Source organism: Petaurus breviceps, unplaced genomic scaffold (genome assembly GCF_028583685.1).
Source record: "Petaurus breviceps papuanus isolate PSGF00001 unplaced genomic scaffold, PetGlider_PUasm1.0 140, whole genome shotgun sequence".
Classification (NCBI taxonomy): domain Eukaryota; kingdom Metazoa; phylum Chordata; class Mammalia; order Diprotodontia; family Petauridae; genus Petaurus; species Petaurus breviceps.
The window spans coordinates 40296676-40319578 of record NW_027185698.1 but is presented as its reverse complement, the minus strand read 5'-3'; the positions used below and the strand labels follow the sequence as shown (position 1 = coordinate 40319578).

Sequence of the window (22903 nt, the reverse complement as noted above, 5' to 3'; positions counted from 1 at the left end):
GAAGACAGCAGTGAATGCAATTTACAAAGCGCTTGGAGTAGAAATGTATAGTGGGTCTATTAGCACACTGAGTTGGGGGATTCACATATATATATATATATATATATATATACACATACACACACACACACACACACACACACACACACACACACACACACACATATATATATATATATATATATATATATATATAGAGAGAGAGAGAGAGAGAGAGAGAGAGAAATTCATGTAGTAAACTGTGGTATAGTGGAAAGTGACTCTGGTATCAATTGACCTGAGTTCAAATCACACTGCTTCCCATGACTATTTGTGTGACTTCAGGCAAGACCTTTCACCTCTCTGAGACTCAGTTTCCCCATCTTTAAAATGAACAAGTTGGATTCCATGGCCTCTGAGGTTTCTTCCAGTACTAGACCTGTGGTCATATCATTATGGACTCAGCAGTAATGTGAGATCATGAAGTTTGCCTTAGCCTTAAAAAAAAATTAAAAAAAAAAACATAACTTTATTATAAACTTAATAATCATCAACAAGAGGAAAAAAGTACAACATAGGGAATAAAATCTTACATAAAACATTTACCGTGTCCTTAGTCAATAACGTTCTGCCAAACATTTTAATAATGTAGAAACAAATGAACAACAAACAAACCATGCAATTGCTCTGTGTTCCCTTCAGAATCTGTTTGGGGGAAAATCCTTTCCCCATTTTCTCTTTTTTATAGTTGTCATGTGATCATTCCTATAGTCCTATAGATCTGGCTTTACAACAATTTGTGTACATACATACATGTCTGTATATATGTATACACACATGTAAGACATATGAATAAATATGTGCACATATATTAACTGCACCATATTCCATAATGTTAATATATAATAATTTAGTCAGTAATTCCCCAATTTTGGGATGTATAGATTGTTCCCTGTCAGAAATAAAGCACATTTTTGTCTAGATAAATTCTTGCTTTTCCCTTCTGATGATTTTTTTTGGTATAATGACCTCACATCTCCACAAAAGTCATCCTCTGATTTCTCATCATAGAATGGATGTTATCCTGAGTGTACTAAGGTTGTGTCAGTAGGACATAAACTCAGCCAGGATCTACCTTCTGAAAAAGTTCCAAGCTTAGTACCAGAAACACAATCCCTTCTCTCTGAGGAGCAGCTCAGCAAAGTCTGGAGAGGCTCGTTACCAAAAAGCTACCCACTAAATTATGTACATATGTAGAGACATCCATAGATGTAGGTAGGGGGTGAGGGTGGTCCCACATATTATATACATATTAGTGATGGGTGCATATTGAAGGAAATTTCCTCAGCCTGCTAACTCTCAGCCACTTTTAAGTTGGAAAGAGAAGTAGGTAGATATAGGAAGAACAACATGCGTATTAGTAAAAGATTCAAAAGAGGATCCATACCTCCATGTTTGGAAAGGCACTCCCCATCCAAGATGTTAGACTGGCTGACATTTTTTCTATTTCTAGGGGCTTGATTCTCTTCATGTTATTTCTTTCTGCTTACCTTCTTTCCCCCCACAAATCGACTTCAAGCTGGCCAAGGAATACTATCCCAGAGTGAAACAAAGGCAATAGTCATTCTCAAGGAGGGGAATTATTTCTCTGCCACTGCCATGCCTCATACTGGAGCTGGATGTGCTTTCCACTTTTCCCAGACTGCCTATTCTCCCCAATCTCTACTGGCACAAATAACCCCAATCATGAAATTTGGATTAACAGTTTCTATTTTCTTTATATAACAAGGGAATAGTGTTGGGGAGGAAAAGAAAGGGAGGACTGGCTTTGGATATATGCGGTCAACACTAAGTATTCCTAGCAGCAGCATGGTACCGCCCACTTTAAGCTCCTTCCTTTTTGGGGAAGAGTTGAGACAAATCTCTGGAGGAGTGAGGCAATTAATTAAGGAGATTTCTTTTCCTCAACTTGGAGTCATGGGAGATGGAAATTGTCTCTTATGAGCAATGGGCTTATCTCTCCAAACATAGTCCAATCAGCACAGGAAACACCCTCATCATCAGCTTTAGTAACAACTGCATTGCCTCATCAGAGTCTTTCAAGAGGAGATAATTGTGGAACAGAACATTAGGATCCTACAGTACTCCTCCATGTGGTGCTAAGATGGAAGGCGAATGCTGACTCTGTGCTCAACTTGGCTTCTCTGTTGCTCAGAGTCTTTTTTCCTAAACGACTGCTGAAAGCAATCCCAGAAGCCCCAGATCTACAGCATCACCAGTTAGTGGATTATGGGGTAGCATCATTCATTGCCATATGGTGGCTACATGAGTTGCAAATGTAATGTAGTTCCTGTTTCCCTCCAGTTCCATCAATATTGACTTCTTATCCTTTATTGCTATTTTTTTTTGCCATTCTCGTGGGTGTAATATGATATCTTAATGTCACCTTTATGTTTCTCTGATTATCCAGTAGTCTGAATATTGTTTCATGAAGTTCATAAGCCTTCATTTCACCTGTGAAAATTGTCAATCAGATTTTTGACCATAACTTCATTGAGGAGTGTATATTAGTCTTTTATATATGTATCACATTAGACTTTTATCTAGTATATTTACTAGTACATACTTTCCTCAACATTCCTCATTTACTTTGAGAATAATTTTTGATGTGTGAAGTTATTTTATTTTTGTATAATCAACCTCATTGATTTTTGTTGCCAATAACTTCTTCCATTTTTTTTGATTGATGGAAATGTCCCTTTTCTCCAGAGTTGAGACAGATATATTCAATTTAACCCAATACATATTTGTTAAGCACTTATTAAGTTCAAGGCAATGGTATTGGGCACTAGAAAAACAAAGATAATAACAGAAGTCCTGGGTCTGAATGATTGTATATTTTTCCTTTTTCTTTCAGTTTTAAATTGTTTATAAATTCATATAATTGATCCAGCTAGATTTTTCACCTGGTAACTTGATATATGGTTCCATCAATTAAAAAATGAATAATAAAATAAAAATAAAAATAAAAAGTGAATAAAGCACTGGCACTGGAGTCAGGAGGACGTGAGTTCAAATCTGGCCTCAGACACTTAACACAAAAACTAGTTATGTGACCTTGGGCATGTCACTTAGTCCCAATTGCCCTGCCTTCCCCCCTCCAAAAAGCAAAACAAAATTTTTTTGAATAGTAATTTTCATTCCCTCTATATTTTAGACATGAGTTTATCAATCACTGGGGCAGGTAGGGAGTACAGTAGATAAAGTGCCAAAGTAGAGTCAGTAAGACTTATCTTCCTCAGTTCAAATATGACCTCAGACGCTAGCTATGTGACTCTGGGCAAGTCACCTGACCTTGTTTGCCTCAGTTTCCTCATCTGTAAAATGACATGGAGAAGGAAATAGCAAACCATTCCAGTATCTTTGCCAAATGAGGTCACGAAGAGTCCGACATGACTGGAATGACTGAACAACAATATCTTTTCAATCACTGGTTTCTTTTAAACATTAGATTCTAATTTGGGGGGTCTCTCTTCTATTCTGGTCATCTACTGTTTATTTTTCCCATTTCCAGACAGTTTTTATAATTATCACTTTATAATTCATTTTAAATTCTGGTCAGACAAACCCCTCACAGAGACTATATTTGTTGGTTCTTCTTTCCATAGTTCTTTTTATCCTTGCTAATCTGCTTTTCTTATAAATCTTATTATAGCTTTATCTAATTGTATAAAAATAGCCTATTGGTATTTTGTTAAGTATGTAAATTCGTTTTAGAAATATCAACATTGTTATTACATTTGCTTAGCCTAACCACGAGCAGAAGATACCCTTAATCTTTTCAGTTTTTCCTTGTTTTTTACAAAACAAAAACATTTTGAAATTGTATTTCTATAGGCCTTTCCCTTGTCTTCATTAGTATTTTTATACTGTTTGCTAAGCAAATTATGATTGATATTTGAAACAATAATAATATTAATGGCTCTTATTAATGGAATGTTTTACTCTCCCAAGCCCTTTCCAACTCATCACAGCATAATTGCAAGAGGAATGGATTTGGATTCAGAGAACCCACATTCAGTTTCTGATTATGCTGCTTACTATCTTTGTGACTATGGGTAAGTTACTCAGAAATCATAGAATTTCAAAATTAGAAGGACCTAGGAGGCTATCTGATCCAATGCTTACATGAACAAAAGTCACTTTTACAACACAAACTGCAGGTAACAAAAATATGAATTAGAGATTTTATGGTAGACATAAATGAATTAGACATTTTATTATAGTAGGATGAAACCCATACCTAATAGATGATTTTGGATAGTCATAACTTATCCAAAAGAAACATGATAGTTAAAAGATAGGGTGACTAGTATCATATATTAAAGAGATATATTCATGCCAGGCATGTGGAGTACACATCTGTAATCCCTGCTACTTGGAACCTGAAGCTGGTAGGTCTCTTAAGCTCTTGAATTCTGAAAATATTGATCCAACATTAATATGGCTAGCCTCTGAATCAGAAGGCCAGCAGACTGCCCAAGTAGGGGAAAAACTAGTCTAGTTTGAAAATGGAGCAGGTTAGATTCCTCATATTGTCAGTAGGGGGATTGGGTTCACTGTATGTTCACTGCCTGGATCAGGTAGGGAGATCTAATCAAGAGGAAGGAAGGAAGGAAGGAAGGAAGGAAGGAAGGAAGGAAGGAAGGAAGGAAGGAAGGAAGGAAGGAAGGAAGGAAGGAAGGAAGGAAGGAAGGAAGGAAGGAGAGAGGAAAGGAGGGATGGAGGGAAGGAGGGAGGGAAGAAGAAAGGAAGGAAGGAGAGAGGGAGGGATGAAGAAACCAAAACAACAACAAACAAAAAGAAGATAAACTCTTAGGAAATATAGGAAGCAGAGGGAGGAACCGTGATATAAAGCATTTGGGGGCCAATCAATGGGAACGAAAACAGTTATTATGTGTTGGAGAGAATAAACTACAGGTTGGTGGTTCAGAAAGCACATAGATGGAGAGTTTGGGAAACAGATGATCAGCCTGGAATGGAGACATGACATCATAGTGATGAGGCCCTTCAATTAGCTATCTAACTACCGCAGGTCTCTCTGCTAAGAGTAAAACAATGAATACTTTCTTGCCTTAATTTAGTAATAATTTCGTCTTTCAAAAAGTAGAAGTAAAATGAGGGAAATATTCTATCCTGATCTATTTCTTATGAACAAGAAGGAGGTATTTTTGGGTAAAAATGATGAGAAATTTGGAAGAAACTGATCATTCCATGGAGGGAGAGGAAAGTCAGGCATTATCAGGTATAAATTCTATTTTGGGATAACAGATTTAAAAGGATTCAGAGGAAGAATAAAGGAAAGGGAGAAGGGGGATACACATTTATTAAATGCCTACCATGTGCCAAGTACTGTGCTAAGGACTTTACAAATGTTATCTCAATTTATCCTCACAATAGCGATGTGGGGTAAGTACTATCATTATCCCTATTTTACAGTTGAGGAAACTGAAGCAGAGAGAGGTTAAATGACTTGCCCAAGGCCACACAGCTAGCAAGTGTCTGAAGCCAAAATTTGAACTCAGATCTTCCTGATTCCAGGACCAATGCCTGCATGGACTACTTAGGAGGGAGCATCTCATAGGTTAGAGTTCTACAAGGGAAATCAGCCTAGGGAGGGTGGAAAAATGAAATCTAAAGATCCAACCAGAAACATTCTGATAATAGGGAAAAGAGGAAATTGGCTTTAGGCCTTTTGACTGAGTCCAAGTTTTACTGAACAAATGCTTTTATTAAGGGGATTTGTTCTATGAAGTTTGGATTCAGTCAAAGTGCCGCATTTGAGACCCTAGAGGGCCATATGTGGCCTTGAGGCTGCAGTTTCCCCACCCCTGGACACAGCTAAAAAATGCAAATGTGGGAGTTAAGGCCATATCCTATAATTTCATATTAAGTGCCCTTTCCTTGGAATAAATCAAGATGTACATGGGGAATATCTGTCCTCTGAAGGGACCCAACGGTATTCAGAACACTTGAGAATGATCTGTTTTCTCAGAGATGCTGAAGCTGCCATGTGAGCGGCGGTTCTCACTATTCAGTTTGGGTGTTTCAGTGTGAGGATAAATCATTCTCAAACTGAGTCCCCTAAGGCCTTCTACCTGGGAATAACTTATCATAGTTCCAATTACATTATGTGCTAAAAGTCATAAAATAGCATGTAGTTTAATAACATTGTATAATTAGACTTGTGACTAATTCATAGCTGTGTTTCTCCCCCCACCCCAGCCCTCCTCCCCACCCTTTCCTACCTCACCTAAGTCCAAATTAACAAGATTTATCTACGGTTCTGGTCTTCTGGGGGTTCCCTTTAGCCCAAAATAATCACCATTTGTAACAGCTCAAATTTCAGTAGCATTTCAAGGTTTACAAAATGATTTCTTTTCATCTCTGTGAGGCAGGGAATATAAGTTGTTATTATCCCCATTTTATAGGAGGGAAAACTGAGGCTCAGAAAGAAGAAATGCTTTATTTTCCCAGGGTTAGTGAGGAGACAGTGCTAAGATTGAAACCCAAGCACCTTGACTATGTTTCATTCTTTGTCCTTGTATCCTTAGTACCTATAACAGTGCCTTCCAGAGAAGATGCTTAATAAATACTTGTTGATTCCTTGATTGATTCAGCTTTTTCCGCTATGTGATGGGGATAGTGAAATGGAGGTGAATTTCTTCTCTAGATGCAATTCTTTTGGACTGAAGATGGATCAATCCCTCTAGCCCATCAATATCACTCGGATAACATTCCAGAAGACCCCCAAATATTTTACTTAGGCTTCACCAGATTAAAATGATTTTTCTTGTGTGAAAGGAATTTTGTGTACCAGTAATATCCAATTATTTCTGTATCTTCTGTCAGAGACCCATGGTACTGAGAATTAAGAAAGATTCTATTTACTCTAAGAGGCTCTGATGAATGCAACCATTTCTTAAACCAGTTGGTATCTTTCACAGCACATAGTAAGATCTATTAAATAATCTTCTCTTCCTCCCAATCCCACCAATCTGTTGAAATCTTCCCAATTCTTTAGGACTCAACTCAGCTGCTATCTTCTTCAGGAATCTATCCCTGATCCACTGGGATGAAGATGGAAGACCTGAGTTCAAATCCCAGTTCTGTTCTTTACTACATGACCTTGGGAAAGTCTCACCACTTCAGTTCATTCAGTGGTAACATGAAGGGGAGGGAGATGACCAGGCAAATTCTAATGTTACTTTTCAACTTGGAAATCTCCTGATTTTACAAGAATCATCCTCATTAATCAGGATAGATCTCTCCTACATTTATAATGAGTTATAATGAATTTGATTTGTTATAGTTACATGTGATTGTATATGTGTTTTATCTCTCTACTAGACTGTAAGTTCCTTGAGGGCAGGGACCTATCACATTCATCTTTTTAGAGGCACTAATAGCTGTTGAATTCTCCAGTCTTTGCAGAACAATCCACATTTAGATCATACTTGTGAAGTACCTTGTATATTATCCATTTCTCCTTCTCATGGCAATTCTTCATGGCAAGGAAAGGGTTATAATCCCTACTTTATAGATAAGGAAACTGAGGCACAGAGAGTTAAAGGGGTTTGCCTAAGGTTATGGAGCTAGTAAGAGGCACATCTGGGGCTTAAACTCAAGTCTTCTGAGACAAAGCCTAGTACTTGGTGTACTCCACCAAAAGACATTCCTAGTCTTAGAGACTTTAGGGACAGGTTTTGGGGAAGTAGATTTTTAACTCAGTAGGAGGAACAACTTTCTAACTCTCAGAACTGTAGGACAAAAGAATGAATTACTTGAAAAAGTTAATGAGTTCACTGTGACTGGAAGTCTTCTAATAGTGGTTGAATGGTCATTTCTCAGGTCATGGGACTCCCACTTAGGAAGGGTTGGATTAGATAACCTTTGCCTTTTCTTCCATACAATGAGTCTCAGGTATTTGAGCTCTGAATGAATCCTAGGAGCCAGAAAAGTACCAAGAGCACTGCCCTTACTGACTCTAAAGTCAGAGAAGCTGAGTTCAAATACTACTTCCTACCCAGGGTATGCTGATAAACATTTAACAATCAGCTCTCTGGGTGGAAGGGGGAGAGCTGACAAAACCATTTTCAAATTAATCTGTATTATTACCACTTCCTTCATCACTTCGTAACTCTAGACAATTAAGAAAACAGTAAATCAAACTTTGATTTGTAGAATTTGCTGATTTCCAAGGTGTAAATGCTCATGTTGAAAATTTAACAATCAGCTCTAGAGAACCGGTAAGAGCTGATTTCAGCCAGCACATCTCTGGAAACTCTGCCATCTTCTGTGTTCCAAGGTCCTTTGAGGTTCTAACAAAATGTGCTCTACAACTCTACCAATAAGACAGAAGGTCAGCATTTGTCATATATAATAACCTGGGTGTGAAAATAGCCCTTTGCCAAGCTTTCTTTTTGCCCATTTTGGATATCTCTGTGATTTGGAATATAAGGTGTCCCATCTTCCCTTTGCCGCTGGGAGAATGAAAAGAGGCCTTTATCCTGGTGTTTTTTTTTCTCTGAAGTAAAAAAAAAAGAAATCAAACTATTCTTTAATCAAACCACTAGGAAAATATGACCTAGCCTTGAAACACTAAACAGGAAGGCTGTATTAATTGCATTCAGTAAGAAGTTGTTATAAAGAAAACAAGATCTTTTCCAACACAATGCCTGGTACTAGCATGTTGCTCAAAGTTTTAACTGACTCTGATAACTGTATAATTGATACCAGCTGCCTCCTTTACTCTGGGGTAGAGAAAAACTCTTCCTTGCAACCTGCTCACAGCTCAGAAATTTAAGTTGTCTCTGTAGCCTTTCCTTTCCTAGGAGGGTCCTCTCAACAAGTTGTTTCTGTTGAAGAGGGCAAAGAAGCAGGACCAGGGTCAGGTATCACATCTTTTTCTACTTTGGGGAAGACTAACTTTCTCCCAAACCAGTCATCTACCATTCCATTAAGTAAGATTGTTCTGCAAGCAAAAAGAGGATTTCTTTGGCCTTAACTCAAAACCATTTTATATGAGTCTCCAAAAACTCTTCAACTGAAGTGTTGCCTGTAGTACCTTCCAGAAGGTCAAAAAAGGTAATCTAAGAGAAGCCAATGTGAAGGGAGCAGAGCTTGACACGCCTGGTGGGAGATTTCCCCTTTATGCGTTTGTTTGGTGTCCCAGCTGAAAGCCGGCATGAGCACTGTCTTCATCAAAGGAAAGATCCCCCGGAGCTGTTCAGTGCTCTAATCTGAGCAGCCCTCTTTCCTCAGACTCCTCCTGAATGCCAGATTCTTGTACTGGGGAGAAAAGCACAACTGTACTCCTCTTTTTCCAATCAGTAGTGAACTCATGGCTGCTCCTTTATGGTCGGGGGGAGATGGCTCAGTCAGGTGGACATGAAGTTGGTACCAAAGGAAAGTGGGTGGCTTTCAGGGATGATACCAGATGGGAGGTGGGTTGGGGAAAAGAGTTGCTAATATCTATAAACCCAAAGGGTTATTCCAGCTTCTAGGAATGGAATACCTTTGACCCAGCTGAAAGCCATTACATTAAGGGCTCCGAGACTAAGGGTCATCTTCACTGTAGGGATGGGCTGGGTACTATTAGCCCTCCACACTACCTCCAATCCAGATCTCCGCACCAGTTTATTCTATTTCTTCTCCTATGGGCTAAAACATATAATGGAACCAACAGAGTCCAGTGGCAGATGCAAAATTTCCATGAAGTTATTCTTAAACTTGCTACCAGCCTTGATTTCTTCATTCTTAAATTTCCTCCGAAAGGTAAAAATTTCCACACACTTTTACAAGTAGACCCATTCTCCCACCCTAGATGACTATTGACAATGATTCTATTTTGCAATAGATGCCAGGGCACGCTTCATCGTCTTTATCATGGTGGGGATGAGGTGTGTGTGGGCATCAACATCTTTGGGCACACAAGACTCTAAATGCCTTTTCATCTGCTGCTCCTTGCTCCCAGCATATACTAAGTCTTCAGCTTAGTCATTGCAGTTCATGGTGCATCAAAGACAGGCGCTCCTAGAATTTCCCCAGTTCACTGGTTACAAAGACCTGTGCCCGAGCCAAGGGTGCATGGGAGCGCTCAGTGTGCTGATGAACATGCTGCATGGAGGCCTGGGTATCCTTATAGCATCTGGCACTACTTTGGATCATGGTGCCCTACATCTTGTGCATATGCTCCCTCTCCAGCCCTTTCACCATGGTGTTTACCACACCCTGCACCCGAAGCAGCTGTGACTCCCCCAGTTCCCCAGCCCCACTCCCTGCCCTGCTCCCTCTATCCTGTTTTGTAGGGAAAAGTGGCCAAGGTGTGCGACTGATTCGGTCCAGGATCATTTTGGCCTGTCCCTTGTTTCTTACACAGCATCTTTCTTACTACTTCTTAAAGAAGAGAGACCGGATTTCTGAGTCCTCTGAAACTGGCTATATTCAATCCAATCTGACCATGATTTATGCTGAATTTACTCCCCCCAGGTCCTACAATGGGACTGTGGAAGATACAGGGATGAATAAAATCCTGCTCTCAGGGAGATGACAATCCAATAAGTACTTAAGTCAGATGTTAAAGGAAGTTTGAGATCTATTTATTAGTAATGATAATGTTACATTTCTATGGCGCTAGGTGGTGCACTGGGCTTGGAATTAAGAAGACTCTTCCTGAGTTCAAATCTGGCCTCAGACACACACCAACTGTGTAATCCTGGGCAAGTCACTTAACCCTATTTGTCTCAATTTCCTTATCTGTAAAAGTGAGTTGTAGAGGAAATAGCAAACCACTCCAGTATCTTTGCCAAGAAAACCCCAAAATAGGGGAGTTGGAAATTACTGAACAACAACAGATATAATTTTAAGGCTTTTGCCTCCATTTTCTCATCGGATGTCCACAAAAGGGAAGGGGAAAGGAATAAACATTTATTAAGCTCCTACTATGTGCCAGGTAATTTACCATACAAACATTTTATAAATTTTTATTTCATTTCATCCTCATAGCAACTCTGAGAGGCTATGCTATTATTATCCCATTGTACAGTTGAGGAAAATGAGGCCGGCAGAAGTTGAATGATTTGTTAAGGGTCACATAGCTACTAAACAGGCCTTCCTGACTCCAGGTCCAACATGTTATTTACTGAGTCACCCACATGCCTCAGCCCAGTGATCTTCGTAGCACAATTCTTATTTCTGATGGTAGGGAAACAGGACCCAAGGGAAAAGAAGTACCTGTCACAGTGATGGAATTCTAATAAAGCTGCCCCCAGCCCCAATATTCTAACTTCATTATAGTCCCCACCATACCTACCTAGCCCCCCTGTCAATGTCCTAACTTCTTCCTATGTGCCTCACTTCTCACTGGAACAACAGATGTGTCCCTGAACTCTTAGGTCCCATAGGAACAGTGGGTGTATCCATGTGATGGAAACCCAATTACTGCCTCTACCTAGTCACTGCCCCCAGACCCATTCTTACAGAATAAGATATGTTCTTGTACTTGACCACAATCACATCATCTATCTATCCCAAGATAGGACCACAATGACTAACTATCTATCTTGATCAGACAGGACCATAATAGCTGGGCAAATAGAGGGCAGTACGACCAGAATGTTTAACCACCCAATCACAGATGGGACCGCTCCTTTATTACCTAATCCCTTGACAAACTCCTCCTGCCTTTTTAATATTAATCATATTCCTATATTCTATGTCAATTTTGAAGGCATAATCAGCATCTTTACACTATAAAAATCCATTTTGCTCTCTCTGAAGTTGCTGGTTCCTTTTGGAGAGAGGCGTCAATCTCAATAAATGACTATACTTCGATTAGAGGTGGTCTGACTCTGAATTCTTTGAGGCGGTTCCACCACAAGACATCACGAAACCCCAACAGTTTTTGGGTGATCAGAGCCCTCACCTCAACAGTTTTTGGCAATAGGACCATAAATTTTAAGCTGGAAGGGCCCTCAGAGACCATCTAGTCTATCCTCTTCATTTTCTAAAGGAGGAAGCTGAAGCCCAGAGGCAATTTGCCCAAGGTCATTCAGATAGTGAGTGTCTGAGGTCCTCTGATTCTCAAGCCAGAGTGCCTTCCACAGTAGTAGGCTACCACCCACTAACTTTTACTCATGTCTGAAGGAATGAACCTACAGTCTCATTGGGTTTATATGACATATCCACAGATAATAAAAATCCAAGGCAATTTATTTTAAGAGCTATATAAGTGGCCAGGACAATATGTGCTTCAAGAAATTACTGCTTCAAAGATAGAAAATAGCACACCAGAACTGGAAGGACCTGCTGCCTAGAACACTGAGTGAGTTCCTAGAACATGGAATATGGAGCCAGAGGGGGTGTTTAAGGACAGTTTAACTGAAGATGTGTCTGGGTCTAGAAGTCTGGGAAATAATGGTAATAGTTTGAGGTGGGGTGAGGGGAAGAAGGGTTTTGTGGGGGTAGGAAATGAGTATTTTCTTCATCTCTTAAAATCTTTGAATGTTGGAGCTGGGAGGAACCATAGAACAGAGAGTTTCAGAGACAGAAGGGGTCATAGGGATTGCATAACACAACTCCCTTAGTTAAAAAGGATAAAGTAAGGTCCAGAGAAGGAAAGTGACAAGGTCATATGGGCTGCAAATGGCACAAGCTTGACTTGAAGTCACATACTCATGGTATATACATTCAACATTTTTTTTAACTTCAGCTCCTTTGACAGAAGAGATAAAGCAGTCCTCATTATGACAGCACTACATAGTTTGCAAAATACTTTCTCCACTACAACATTTTAAGTCAAGAAGTGAAGGTGTTGCTATCCCCATTCTATAAATGAGGAAATTTGGACTTGGATAATGGAAGTGATTTGACCAAGGTCACACATCAGCGAAGTGATATGGTTTGGACTCACAGGAGTGCTTCTTACCCCAAATCTGTCACTCTTTCTACTGAGAGATCAGGGAAGATTGCAAAAAGGAGATAGCATTTAAGTTGGGTCTTGCAGAATGGGTAGCATGGAGGGATTTTTTAAACAAGTTCCTATGTTTTGCATTAGGTCCATGGGTGAACATAGCTCTTCCTCTGCACCCAGTTTTTGAAGGGAAGATTTATTTAACAAGTATCACTTAGTGTAATACACCTAAAAGGAAATCATAATACAATGAAAGATTTAAATCAAGGCTTCAGAATTTAACACAAATACCAAGACCAAATCCTAAGGTATCCATATCGCATCTCAAAATTGTCCCTATTAACATAAAAAAGCTTAAATGTATGTACCTGGCAGGATAGTAAATGAAATAAATTGGGACAAACATGCCAAATGTTTCACTTTGGAACTGCAGACGCAGCTCCTATATGTTTTTACATAAAAGCATGTCTCCCAACATGCATCTCCAATGGTGTGCCATGTAATGTGGTACAATAACAACATTTAACCTAATCGAAACGGCCTTAATATGCTCACTGGTTAAGTCCACTCCTACAACATAAGCACCTTGAGAAAAACTGACATTGCTTAACAGTCACAGTCTTTACTCAACTTGGTTATTACATCCTAGATGAATGTTTCCCTGTGTTCAGAAATACTGACCCTGAAGTTGTAAAACAATCCTGAATTCTCTTATAGAATACAAGCTTACATTGCAAAACTGTTAAGCTTCATTTTTGTTTGTCTTTCTCTTCAAAAAAAGTTGACCAAGAGTCAGTGATCAGAACTGTATTCCCCATCCACCACTCATATGGGACATGCCAGACATCCCTCCCATTTCATTCACTCTCAGACGCACAGCTCCCACTACTTGAATTAGCTGCTGTTCATTGCTCCTTGGCTCTCTAGGTAATGTTGGATTGAAAGCCACTGGAGTTTTCCTGTAAAACTTGGTCACATACTGCTCTGACCATCATAGCCTCCTCTGTTTGATTTTCGTTTTTTGCTTTTTTGGGAGGGCAATAGGGGTTAAGTGACTTGCCCAAGGTCACACAGCTAGTAAGTGTGTCAAGTGTCTGAGGCCAGATTTGAACTCAGGTCCTCCTGACTCCAGGACTGGTGCTCTATTCACTGTACTACCTAGCCGCTCCATCATCATAGCCTCCTCTGAAACCTCCCCTCAGCTGCTGCCTAGTTGGACCACGTAAGTTGGACTGTTTTGCTAAGTCCATGCCTCCCATCATTGGGCTACCATAAGCATCTTTTTTTAAACTTCCTCTTTGAACTATGAGCTGAATAAAAGCTCTAAATAAGGACAAATGAGGACCAGCAGCAGTTGAGCAACCGCATCTTGGAAAAATGTCAGTAACATGTTGTTCTTAGGTAGCCTCTTTCAAGACTGTAGTCAGAGCACTTCAACCAGCATTAACGCAATTAGGTTGATTTGGCCACACAAGGGAGTCACTGAAATCTGAATGCTAGGCACAGGCTGCCCAGCATGTATTTCCCTTATGCTCTTGTAACAAGCCATCAGAACAGAGGCCCTATTGCAGAGAAGCTGCCACTGGGACTGTATTTGTTTTCCAGAAGGAAGGGAGAGGCAGGCTGGGCTCCATTCCAATCCAGGGAGGGTCCATGTTTGGAGCCAAAGGGTCTTGTTACATAGAGGACTCACCTTTAAGGAGGAATCACAGGATTTTAAAGTTGAAGAGGACCTTAGAAAATAGTATTAGTATTATTATAAGAACCTAGAATGTTATAGGTAAAAAGCACAAGACCACATATCTAGGGCTGGAATAGAATTCAGTAGCTGGCTAGTTCTATACTCTCATTTTACATTTGAGGAAACAGACCCATGGGAGTTAAGGTCCAAGATTGTGCAGGTAGTAAGTTTCAGAGGTAGGATTTGAACCTAGGTCCTCTAACTCCTGAATCCATATTTTTTTTCTACTCTTCCATTGCAGGTTCTCTGACTTCTAGGTCAATATTCCTTCCACGGTACTATGCTGCCACAGAATAACTCTTACCCATGCCTAGAGGAATGAGCTCACAATCTTATTGGGTATTTATGACATATCCACAGAATATAAAAATGTAAGGCAATTTATTTTAAATGCCATGTAAGTAATTGAGACAATATATAAATATATTTTTTCTTAGAACATAGGCTGCAAAATCTTAGGACTGAAAGGGTCTTTAGATGATAGAACATGGAATATTCTAACATTCATGTTAGGATATAACATTTAATGCCTCTAAGGGCATTAAAACATAGAAATAGGACATCAGAACTGGAAGAACCCTTAGCAAAGAATATAGAATGTTAGCACTGGAAAGATGCCTAGAGTATTGAACATGAATTATTAGGTCTAAAATGGACCTTAGAACACAAAACATCAGAATTGAAGGGGCCCTTAGAACGTTGAATCTAAGAGACAGAAAGATCTTCGATTTCAGTAGGCCCATAGAACTTGGTTGGACAAAAAATTCTATCTTTATTTTCACTAACCTCTAACTGAAATTTAGCATTTCCTTCAATTATTTCAAAACATTATTTTTAGAAGAGGTTCTCCCAACTGCCAAAAGGGTCCATCACACACACACACACACACACACACACACACACACACACACACACACACACACATACACTCACTCACTCACTCACTCACAAGTTTAAGAACCTGGACCTCATTAAAGAACCAACCAGATAATTTTACACGTGATGAAAATGAATCCGAGAGAGAGAAATAACTTCCCAAAGATCATAGAACAAGGAAAAACAGAGCCATTGGATTCCAGATCTCAAGATGCCTAGTACCAGATTTTTAACTGATACCAGCTGGCTGCCTACTTTAAAATTTGGGTTCTTTGAGGTAGTGTAATATTATTCTATACCCTAAGGACAATCAAAGCTGTCCAGAAATGTCTTGGAAGGACTTGGGTTTTTTCTTCAGTTAAGTTCTTCAATTGAAGAAGGTTATATGAGTACTTGCCAGGCATGGAGTAGAGGGGGTTCTTAGTCACATATGGGGCAGCTAGGTGGTATGATAGATAGAGTGCTGGGTCTGGAATCAGGAAAACTCATCTTCCTGAGTTCAAATCCATGCTTAGACACTTACTGAGTGACCCTGGGCAAGTCAATTAACCCCGTTTACCTCAGTTTCCTCATCTGTAAAATGAGGTAGAGAAGGAAATGGCAAACCACTCTAGTGTCTTTGCCAAGAAAACTCCAAACAAGATCATTAAGATTTGGACATGAAGAAAAATAACTAAACAATAGTTTCCTACCTCTACCACCAAGTAGCCTTATTTAGGGAGAGGCCCTACAAGCACACTCAGTTGACACATTCATGGAGTGGAAGGAACATTGTTTCTGGAGTCAGAGGATCTGTGTTCAAATCCTTCCTCCGATAGTTACTGTCTCTGTGACCTTGCTTAAGTCATTACAGTTTTTCCATTTGTAAGATGAGGGGTTTAGTCTGCTTGAGATCTGTCATCTTGGGATTCTGGGATCTGATGTGATCTTCTATTGCTCTTCATGGCTTTTCCTGAAGTTGGTATTCTCCATAAACAACAACAAAAAACCAGACAAACCATAACCACTCACAGATACGAATCCCATGTAAACCTATCACACTAAGATAATGATTCAAAAAGGAGACCCCAAAGAAAATATCATGGCATCACTGTCACCGTATCTCTCAGGGTTTCCCACTCCTTTCCTTCACTCCCTCAATCTTCTCATGCCACCAAACACACAGCTCACTCTATCATATGTCCCTTGACTCACACTTAATTTTTTTTAAAGAAATTGGAGTTAAGTGACTTTCTCAAGGTTACATGGCCAGTTATTTCTGGGTGTGGTGCTAAGTATCTGAGCCCAGATTCGATCCCCAGGTCATCCTGACACTGGGACCGGTGCTCTTACTCACTGTGCTACCTGGCCGCCCCACACACTTAATTTTTTTAATTGACATTTATCTCTCTTGATAACGAAGCCAGTCTCTAGATCCACCATTTTTGGTTTTGCCATAAAATCATAAGGTCCCTATTTCAAGATGCCTTGAAAGATCTTCAGTTGACTATAATCAAATATTGCCCATCCCAGCTGTTTCCACCATGGACAGAGATAAAGAGGAATTTTTTCATGCCAGCAGCACCATATAATGCCTCTCCCCCTGCCAGTTATACAGATGTATCTTCCAACCTCCCACTCCTTTAAAGACTAACTTAAATACCCCCTCCTACAGAAAGGTTTCCCTGATGCTCCCAGTTGTTAATGATCATTTCCCCTCTAGCACCTCACATAGCACTTGGTTGCCACTTCTCTAATACATTTATTGGGTAACTTTGAGTATCACATTCAATATATGTTGGTTCTTTATCCACCAGGTACACTCTAAGTTCTGTTAGGACAGGTCCTCTGTCTTATCTCAATTTTGTCTCACCCCCAGTACTAATTACAATGTTGTAAAAACAATAGATATTTAATAAATCTCTATGGAATTGAGTCGAAATATATTATTGTGTTATGTGTAGATATGTTCCTAGGGGTAAGTGTGGTTGGGAAGCTGGTCTTATGTTGCTTTAGTGTCTGAAACAAAGAAAAGAGAGAGCTGAGTGATGGAACTGTGTTTGTGATCCAGCTTTGGCTTGCCCTGCCTGATTAAACTAACTGAGCTGTTTCTCTTTCTCTTATCCAGAGAAAGGGGAGTATGGTGGTAGACACTAGAATAAGACCCCCAGTGTTTAAGTCCCTGCAGCCCACATAGACCACATCTGAAGTACTGCATTCACAACAACCTGGAACATCAGAGGAGGGAGAGAGACCAGAAAGGCTAAGGGTCTGGAGAGTATCAAGTCATAGTGGAAAGAACTTGATGCTAGTCTGAAGAAGAGAAGAATTAGGGCGTGGAAAAGATAGCTGTCTGTAATATCAGAAGAACTGAAAGGTGCCATAGGAATTAACTTTGTTTCACTTAGCCCCAAAGGGTAGAACTAGGACCAATTAGTGGAAGTTACAGAGAGTTTAGTCTCAGATTGATATAAGGAAAAATAATTATGCTGTTAAGAAGGAAGGAAGGAAGGAAGGAAGGAAGGAAGGAAGGAAGGAAGGAAGGAAGGAAGGAAGGAAGGAAGGAGGATGAAAGGAAGGAGAGAGGGAAGGAGGAGAGGAGGAATGTAGGGAAAGATAGAAAGAAAGAGAAAGAAATAAGGAATGAAAGAAGGAAGAAGGGAAAGAAAGATGGAAAGGAGGGAAGGAAAATATAAATGGAAAGGAAGGAAGGAAAGAAGGAAGAAAGGAAGAGGGGGAGGAAGGGAGGAAGGAAGAAAAGGAAGGAAGGAAAGGAGGAAGGGAGGGAGGGAGCAAGCAAAGAAGGAGGGAAGGGAGGGAGTAAGGGAAGAGGGAAGGAAGGAAGTGAGGAATGGAGGAAGGATGGAAGGAAGGAAGAAAGAAAGATGAAAGGAAAGAAGGAAGGAGGGAAAGGAAGGAAGGAAGGAAAGGAAGGAAGAAGGGGGAGAGGGAGGGACAAAGAAAAATAAATAATCTGACCAAAAGCATACTGGATTTCCTCAGAATATAGTGGGTTCCTCATCCCTGGAGGTTGTCACCAGACAAATGCTGTTTTAGAAGGGACTCCTGCTCAGGTATTATTGAACCAGATGTTCTCTGATGACTCTTCCAACTCGGCTTCTGTGATTCCAAAGTGCAGGTAACACAGTTCACTCCATTTCTAGCTAGCTCCTGACCATTGGTCTCTACTTCTTCATCCAGAGATTTCAAAGACTGTTTCTCCTGGATTACAACATATGTAACTTCCCTTAGCAATGGAGAACCCTGACTCTCAGAGCCTTCTGCCTGTTGTACGCCCCTTTGATGGCTGATGTCCAGAGAAGTAGAGGTAGAGTATTTACTGGAGTGATATGAATTGTCTGGTAGTTTTCCATTAGGACATTCAAAGACAAGAAATCAGAAATAGATGCTAGGTAGGGCTAAAAGGATTCCATCTCTGTAAGGAGAAACATAGGAGGCTCGGGCCAGTTTCCAGATCACATTCAGTGCTAGTTTGTGTAAAAGGCCCCCTAAGGCTTTCTGCCCTGAATATCTATTCATTCAATCAGTGAGTATTTCTTGAGCTCTTGTCAAGAGAACAGCCCTATGTGCCACACTAAGGAATATGGGTGTGGTGGGGGGAGTAGGGAAAAGATATAGTGAAGGGCCAAAGGAAGGAGAAAGCAGGAACTGCTTTTTACTGGGATACCTGAGAATCAGAAATATACAGTGTCAGGGCTTAAGAATACTATACTGAAAAATAAAATATGATTTAAAAAAAAAGATTGCATAGTTCCAATTCTCCTATTTTATAGGTGAAGGAACTGAGGTTCTCAGAGGTGCTATAACTTGTCTATACATGCAGATTGTAAGTAGAAGAGCTTGAATTTGAACCCTGATCCCTCAACTCCAAACATAGAACTATTATCACTATACCACGATCCTTCAAATTTATTATCTTATTTGAGAGGCCCAACAAGTCAAAAGGCAGCAATGTGGTACAGTGGATAGAAAGCTGGACTTGGGGCTGGGAAGACCTAAGTTCAAATCCCATGTCAGTATTTGTTCTTTGATCCTCGTTACCTCTTTTTGCCTCAGTTTTCTCATCTGAAAAAAAATAGGGGTAGGATAGGTAGGAATCAATTTCTCCTCATGTACTCTATGATCCAACAATGCTGGCTTACTTGCAGTTTTTTTTACCATGACACTTCATCTCCTATCTGGCTGTCCCCCATACTTGGAACAGTCTGTCCACTCACTGCCATCCCTTAATTTTTTTTCTTGTTCCCTTAAGACTCAACTCTAATCCCATCTTCCGACTTTCTCAGTTCCATCCAGTGATTAGTTTCTTTCCTTCTTAGACTGTCTTGTATCTTGTTGTTGAGTCACGTCCAACTCTTTGTGACCCCATTTGTGGTTTTCTTGGCAAAGATACTAGTGTGTTTTGTCATTTCCTTTTCCAGTCCATTTTACAGATGAGGAAACTGAAGCAAACAGACTTAAGTGACTTGCACAAGGCCAGAGAGTTCATTGAGTCTTCCTGATTCCAATCCCAGTGCTCTATCCACTACATAAAACATGTTGCCTCCCCATTAGAACATTGGCTCACTTTTTGGTCTTTCTTTGTATTCCCAGGCCTTAGTACAATGCTTAGTACATGGTGTTAGTTCCTTATCCACAAGCTAAACTCTAAGTTCAGTTAGGACAGGACCTCTGACTTTTCTTAATTTCCATCTCTCCCAGTCCTAAACACAGCATATATTTAATAAATGTCTGCGGGATTGAATTAATTTATTAATATTAATTAAATAATGTTAATATTAATAATTAATATTAAGATGCTTGTTGGATAACTCTGTGGCTCCTTCCATCTCTCGTTTTGGATCCTATGATCCAATGACCTGCATTCAAATCCCTCCTCTGACACTTAGTACCTTTGTGACCTCAGACAATGTCACTAACTTCCTGAACCTCAGATTCTTTATTTGAAAAAAATAGGGATATTAGATGACTTTTAAGGTCACTTTGAGATGTAAATACATTATTCTCAAGCAGGGCAGGGATCATTGCCCTTAATTTACAGTGAGGAATTTGAGGCTTTAAGACATAAAATTATTTGTCCTAGGTCACACAACTAGTAAGTGTCAGAGATAGGACTCAACCACGTCTTCTAACTCCACATTTAGTATCCTTCTTCCTATAGTACTTATTTCCCTGAACAGAGATTCTTTAATGTTCCTTCTTGAGGAGAAAAATGTCAAATGCCACTCTGCTAAGCTTTGTGTTGCTTTTAAATGTCCTTTGGGTATTCTCCCTTCAGAGCCCTGAACAAAATGAACGGAATTCTGCTTCCTGTATACACACCCTGGCTGAAGCATCATTCCAGAGAAAAATCAGTGCTCATAAACACCTGGTAAAGGGAGGGTTACAATGCTTTAGCAACTCTCTAAGGCTAAAGGGGGCCTGGGCAAATACAACCTACCTTTTCTCTGACCCACTTCCTCTCTGTTGACATGCTTGCTTGTTATCTGCACAGGTAGAGTAATTGATAAATCAACAAGTATGAAGAGATCTTAAAATTGTTAATCTACAGAAAAGAAGTAGGGGGGCAGGGTTGAGGGGATAGTGGTAAAACTTATTTCCATCTTCAAATTCCTCAAGGTCTCTTGCAGGAGAAATTAATTAGAATTTCATATGAGACTTGAAAGGAGAGAAGAGTTTCAACAGGTAAAGAAGTGGAGAAAGGGTGATGTGGGATAGGATACCAAGAAAAAAATTAACAAAACTAAGAAGAATCCAGGGTCTGAGGGAAGGGAACTACAGAATGAGGTGCAAAGAAGGATAAAGGAACAGAGTTGTAAAGAAGGACATTGTGGTTCAATATTAAAAAAGGTCCTTTTTATGGAGCTATCTAACCATGGGATAGGCTGCCTTTTGAGGTAGTCAATTTCCCTGTCTTCAGAGGTCATTAAGTGGGATTTGGATGATACCTTGTTAAGGATTATTATAGAGGATATTCACTCAGGTGTGGTTTAGACTAATTGATCTCTGAGGTCAATTAATGATTTACTAAGCAGCTACTATGTGCCAGGAGCTGTGTTAGGGAGTAGAAATGCAAAGAAAAGAATGAAGTAGTCCTTGCTCTCAAGGAATGTACACCCTGAGATTGAGAGTCTGTTTAATGCACCTTTTTTCTTTGCCCAGCCCTTTGCTAAGTTCTGTCCCTAATGTCTGGTGCATCTTCCCCTTCTTTTTCATTTACATGCCACTTCTCCACCATTATCCTTTGCCTGGATTATTGTTACAGCGTTCTAATTTATTTCAAGTTAAGCAACTATCCCTGGCTACATTCCCCACCACACACCCCATCACCCCCATTCACCTTACACACTAGTGCCAGAGTAATATTCCTAATACTCAGGTCTTTTCAAGTCATTCCCCTGCTCACAGCCCTTCAGAGGGCTCCCATTTCCTATAGGAAGAAGTTCAAATTCTTCATCCTGTCATTTGAGACCCTTCAAGATCTAGCTTCAGCCTCCATTTATCTCTCTTTGCAGACCTTGTACTAGAGGTAAACTATTCCCAAATGACTCAGTGCCTGTACATGTTACATGCTTTCCTAACTCTATGCCTTTGTTCATGCCATCCCCCTATTCCTGGAATGCCCTGCACCCCACTTTTCTGCCTGTTAAAGTCCTGCATATTCTTCAAGGTCCAGTCGATACTCAATCTCCAGCCAGATGGGATTGCTTCCATGTCAAAATCCCAACAGCACTTTGTCAATGTACCTCCCTTCTGTCATGCATCACACTTTGCTTTGTAATATACATATCTATCTACTTAGCTCAACACTACAAGGTCTATAGTGAAAATAATAATAGTACACATATATACATACTGATTACATATTATATACATATATAATGTTTATATATGTATATATATTTCTAATGTTTTTTAATGCTTTAGAAATATTATCTACGTTTATTCTAACAACAACTCTGGGAGTTAGGCGCTATCATTCTCCTATTTTGTACTTCAGAAAATTGAGGCTTAGAGGGATTGTAACTTTCCCATACATAGTAAGTAACTGAAGTTGGATATTAACTTACATCTCTCCAATCCTGATGAAGTCTTCCCTTTTCTCTTCTCTCACATGACTACTATCTTCTAATATCCCAGGGGCTATTGTGTCCTCCCTTTTCCCCCAAGTTTTCTCTTCATTAAGCTGAACATCTGCTAATGCAGCCTATACTCACATGAGTTTTTGTATCTGCTACTTTAGAGAGTTCTGTTATAGTTTCTGGGTTTCAACTGAAGCCCTTCTCTAGCTCTTCCATGTGAAGTAGAGGTAAACCTGGGTTCTAGGGTGTTAT

The 22903-nt window shown here is 39.8% G+C and overlaps 1 pseudogene; it reads right to left on the bottom strand.

Moving 5' to 3' along the window:
* Window positions 1-9884: 9884 nt before the first annotated feature.
* On the bottom strand, window positions 9885-10209 carry LOC138150706 (protein FAM136A pseudogene; annotated as a pseudogene).
* Between the last annotated feature and the right edge of the window lie 12694 nt (window positions 10210-22903).